Genomic DNA, 6,000 nt, shown 5'->3' with positions numbered 1-6,000 from the left:
TAGAGAAAACAGACTGAAAAACAAAATGGACACACATACGGTCCTATGATTGCAATTGGTAGTCGGTCTGTTAAGGAGTATAAGGGGCTGGGAGACAGCACAGAGGTAAACCTTATGCTTGCCTTCCTCAAGAAACAGCGTTTAAGGTAAGCTGGCTGGCATCTGGAAGGATGAGTGGGTATTAGGTAGGAGATTGGGTTTGGGAGAGAACGTACAAGGCAGAGGGAAAAGCCCACTGATAGAGTTCCTGAGTTAGAAAGAAACTCAGCCTCTTTAAAGGAGAGAAAAACCCCGACTACCCTTTTAGAATTACTGCAGCTTAAATATACAGTAACCACAATTTTGTGGAATGTTACTTTATATATAGCATATTAAGAAAACACTTCTTTAAAATAACAAATAGTTATTTGAATATGCTTTTTCAAAGTATATCCTCACCCCCCTATGCAGGGGTATAGCATCAGACATTGGAGATGATCTCACGGGACTCTTCCAGACTGAATATTAATACTTAGGAGAAATAGGAGTTTGGGTGGAGGAGCATAGGGAAGAAATGGGTTCCAGGCAAAAGAAAGAACATGAGCAAAATGTAGCACCTTTTATTTGATGGGTGTTAGGGGTATTAGAAAAGTGGCTGTCAGCTGGGCTTGGAAAAGAGAAATCCAGGGTTTGTCTAGACTCAGCTTCCCTCCTCTTTCCTCCTCTGAGGATGAAAGGAGCATCCCCTTGTTTTTTTGTTTCGTTTTGTTTTGTTTTGTTTTTCTGTTACAAGAAACAAAGATCTTAGAAGCAAACAAGAAATGGAAGGAAATGTCCTCAATTCCATTAAGGGTATCTCCCAGAAACCTTTATTATCATACTTAATGGTGAAACCATACTTAATGATGAAACATTAGAAACATTCTCTTTTCAGTGAATGGAACAAAAGAATCCTCACTACCCCCACAATGATTGAATATTCTATAAAGGACACTGCAATAAGGCCTGATAGAAGAAATGGGATGAAAGTATTGGGGGAAAACTTGGTAAAACTCATTATTTGCAGGTTTATCTACAAAATGCAAGATCATCAGTTGGCAAAATAATTGAAAACCAATGAGTTCAGCAAGATTGCTGGATACAAGATAACATACAGAAATCAATAGCTTTTCTGTGTATCCTCAATAACCACTTAGAAAATGTAGTAGGAGAAAAGATCGCAATCACAGCAACAATTATTAAAAACTGGAATAAACCAAACCAGATATGTAAGCTCCAAATGAAGAAAACTCTAAAACTGCCAGGGGTGGTGGCATGTGCCTGGAATCCCAGCTACTTGGGGGAGACTGAGGTAGGAGGATGGATCACTTGAGGCTAGTGGTTTGAAACCAGCTTTGGCAACATGGTGAGACCCCCATCTCTAAGTAAATCAATTAGCCAGGTGTGGTGGTGCATGTCTGTAGTCCTACCTACTTGGGAGGCTGAGGTGGGAGGATCACTTGAGCCCAAGAATTCAAGACCAACCTGGGCAACAAAGCAAGACGCCATCTCTATGAAAAATTTTAAAATTAGCCAGGCATGGTGGCACACACCTGTAGTCCTAGCTACATAGGAGGCTGAGGTGGGAGGATCGCTTGAGCACAGAAGTTCAAGGCTGCAGTGAGCTACGATTGTGCCACTGCACTTCAGCCTGGGTGACAGAGTGAGACTCTGTCTCAAAAAAAGAAAAAAAAAATTAACTGAAGGCAATCCTCAGAATGAGAAGAAACGTTTGGAAATCATGTATCTAGAATATACAAAGAATTTTTACAAGTCAGTAATAAAGACAACTCAATTTTTTTAAATGGACAAAAATCTGAATATACATTCCTCCAAATGTCAATAAGCACATGAAAACATGCTCAACCTCATTAACCATCAGATAAATGCAAATCAAAATCACAATAAGAAACCACTTCTCAGGCTGGTTACGGTGGTTCACGCTTGTAATCCCAGCACTTTGGGAGGCTGGGCTGGGTGGATAGCTTGAGGTCAGGAGTTGGATACCAGCCTTGCTAACATGGCAAAAACCCATCTCTACCAAAAATACAAAAATTGCTCGGGCATGGTGGTGCATGACTGTAATCCCAGCTACTCAGGAGGCTGAGGCATGAGAATTGCTTGAACCCAGGGGGCAGAGGTTGCAGTGAGCTGAGATCGCACCACTGCACTCCAGCCTGGGTGACAAAATGAGACTGTCTCAAAAAAAAGGAAACCACTTCGCGTCTCACTAAGGTAGGTGGCTAGAATTGAAAAGAGAGACCACGTGTTATATAGGATATGGAGAAAGAACCCTCCTCGTGCACTGCTGATGGGAATGTAAAACGGTGCAGCTGCTTTGGACATAGGCAGTTTCTCAAAAGATTAAGCATAGAGTTACCATATGACCTCATAATTCCACTCCTAATACATACCTAAGAGCATAGAAAACATATGTCTAGTCAAATACATTACAGGAATGTTCATAGCAGCATTAGTCATAATAATCAAAAGGTGGAAACAACCCAAATTCTCATCAACTGATGAATGCATAAATAAAATGTAGCATACCCATACAATGGAATGTTGGTCAGCAATACAAAGAAATAAAGTACTGACACATGCTACAACATGGATGAACCTTGAAGACATTATTCTAAGTGAAAGAAGCCCATCACAAAAGACTACATGTTTTATGATTCAATTTTTATGAAATGTCCAGAATACATAAATCTTTAGCAATAGAAAGCAGATTAGTGGTTGCCTAGGGCTGGTGGGGAAGGGAGGAAGAGGAGTAACTGCTAATGGGTATGTTTTTTGGGGGGAAGGAGGGGAGTGATGAAAATGTTTTAAAAGTGTGATAATTTGCACAACTGCAAATACGCTAAAACCATTGAGTTGTACATTTTTTAATTAATTAATTTATTTATTTTTGAGACGGAGTCTCACTCTCTTGCCCAGGCTGGAGTGCAGTCATGTGATCTTGGCTCACTACAACCTCCGCCTCCCAGGTTCAAGCGATTCTCCTGCCTCAGACTCCTGAGTAGCTGGGATTACAGGTGTGTGCTGCCACACCCGGCCAAGTTGTACATTTTAAATTATGTGGTATGTAAACTATATCTCAACAAACCTGCCACACCTGGCCAAGTTGTACATTTTAAATTATGTGGTATGTAAACTATATCTCAATAAACCTGTAAAAAACACAAGACCCAAGCTCACATTTTATCTTGGGGCTTTTTCTTTGAGACAGGGTCTGGATCTGTCACCAAGGCTGGAGTGCCAGGGCACCATCATAGCTCACTGCAGCCTCGATCTCCCAGGCTCAAGTGATCCTCCTGCTTCAGCTCCTGGAGTAGCTGGGATTACAGGTTTGTGCCACCATGCCCAGCTAACTGTTGTATTTTTTGTAGAGATGGGGTCTCAGTATGTTTCCCAGGCTGGGCTCCAGTGATCCGCCCACATTGGCCCCCCAAAGTGCTAGGATTATAGGCATGAGCCAACTCGCTGGCATATATTATCTTTAACATACAAACACACACACACACACACACACTATGTAATATCGTTATATTTTAAATGTTTAATATATGTATCACATCCTTCAGAATCTTGTTTTTTCACTCATAATTCTTTCAAATTAATCCATTAATAAATTCTATCGCATGAATAAAAAAAATCTAATTTTCCAGTCTTAGAGTAAACACCAATGGAAAAGCCTCACTGTGGTCCTGTATACCTTGTTGGCTGTCCCATTTCACAAGCCCCTTGGAGCCAAACTTCTCACGCGTTTTCTCCATGTGCAGTTTCTACCTCCTCACCTCCCGTTTATTCTACCCGCACTCCAACCTGGCTTCCACTGTCACCAAGGGATTGAAACTGCTGGATGAGGCCACAGCAACTCCCACATTACCACAAAGCTTACATTTCAAAGGTGCACATCTAAACTGGGATATCTGGCCGGGCACAGTGGCTCACACCTGTAATCCCAGCACTCTGGGAGGCAGAGGTGGGTGGATCACCTGAGGTCAGGAGTTTGAGACCGGCCTGGCCAACATGGTGAAACCCCATCTCTACTAAAAATACAAAAAAAAAAAGAAAAAATTAGCTGGGCATGGTGGCACAGGCCTATAATCCAAGCTACTCAGGAGGCTGAGGCAGGAGAATTGCTTGAACCCGGGAGGCAGAGGTTGCTGTGAGCTGAGATCGTGCCACTGCACTCCTGGGCAACAGAGCAAGCCTGGGCGACAGAGCAAGACTCCGTCTCTAAATAAATAAATAAATAAATAAATAAAAATAAGGACGTCTGAAGGTTGATGACATCATTATAAATGTTTACATTTTTTCCTCAGAAGCACAAAAAATGGTGCTTCTTATCTTCAGTGGCATGGTAGTGGGCAGGTTTGTCATTTCACCTGATCTTTCAGCTACATTGGGCCAACTGACCTCAATCTTCTGGAAATGTCTTCTTCTCCTGGCTTCCAGACACCCTTCTCTCCTGGCTTTTCTGCCACATTTTCCTCCTGTCTCCTTTGCTGTTTCAAATGATAGGTGTCACATAGCCTTCCAGATCTTTTTTTTTTTTTTTTTTTTTTTTTGAGATGGAGTCTCTTGCTCCGTCGCCCAGGCTGGAGTGCAGTGGCGTGATCTCGGCTCACTGCACCCTCTGCCTCCCAGGTTCAAGCAATTCTCCTGCCTCAGCCTCCCAAATAGCTGGGATTACAGGTGCACACCACCACGCCCAGCTAATTTTTTTATTTTTTTAGTAGAGGCGGGGTTTCACCATGTTGACCAGGCTGGTCTTGAACTCCTGACCTTGTGATCCGCCCACCTCAGCCTCTCAAAGTGCTGGGATTACAGGTGTGAGCCACTGCACCCAGCCCGGATCATTTCTCTATGCACTCTGGGGGTGATGGCACTTAGCCCCACAGTGGCAGCTGTGATGACTGCACCTCATGCCCACACCTCTGCTCAGTGGCCCTGCCTCAGTGGTAGCTATGATGACCACTCCTCATGCCCACACCTCTGCTCAGTGGTCGACTCAACCTGCCTGCAGACTTCACATTTCTACTTGGATGCCTAAAAGGCCGTCTAGCCAACATGTCTGAAATGAAACTCCTGGCTTTCTCTACTAAACTTCAACCTACTTCCCCAGCCACAGACCTGGTCATCCAGGGTTTTTCCTTTTTGCCCCACTCCTCATCCAGTGATGAGTGATTTTACTCATCACTACCTCGTCTAATCTACCTGCAAAATACACCTATGTCCACTTTCCCCCATCTCCATCACCCAAGTCCCCACTCTTCCATCCTTTCTCCTCTCAGTATGATTTGGTGGCCAGCCAGCTCTCCAAGACCGCTGGACCGCTGCTGTCCTGAACACCCTCTTGCTGGCTGCCTGCTGTGGCAGACTAGAGCCTCCTTAGAGCACAAGTCCTGTGTGACTTGCCTGACTCTGGCCTCAATCCTTGCCCCGCCCTATGCTTCAGCCCGTTTTCCTGTGGCTGGCACCTTTTTCTTTAAAAAGTAACTCCAGGCTGAGCATGGTGGCGCAGGCTTGTAATCCCAGCACTTTGGGAGACCAAGATGGGAGGATCGCTTGAGCCCAGTTCAAGACCAGCCTGGGCAACACAGTGAGACCTCATCTCTACCAAAAACTTAAATTAGCCAGGCGTAGTGGTGCGTGCCCGTATTCCAGGCTACTCAGGACGATTGCTTGAGCCCGGGAGGTCGATGCTGCAGTGAGCTATGATTGCACCACTGCACTCTAGCCTGGGCAACTGAGAACTTACTTCAAAAAAAAAAAAAAAAAGTTTAAGAAGGGAAAACTTGGACAAGACATGTCAGAATCCCATCTGGGAACTGCAATCCCTCCGGCAGCCCATCAGCATCTCTGGGTGAGGTGGTGGATGGTACTGCCCCACTGGGGGGTGGGCTACACCACCTGTAGTCCTTCTATACACATGTCTAACTAGGATTTCCACGGATTCCACTTAGATATCAC

The sequence above is a fragment of the Symphalangus syndactylus genome, chromosome 21, assembly GCF_028878055.3.
Source record: "Symphalangus syndactylus isolate Jambi chromosome 21, NHGRI_mSymSyn1-v2.1_pri, whole genome shotgun sequence".
Classification (NCBI taxonomy): domain Eukaryota; kingdom Metazoa; phylum Chordata; class Mammalia; order Primates; family Hylobatidae; genus Symphalangus; species Symphalangus syndactylus.
This window is presented reverse-complemented; position numbering follows the sequence as displayed.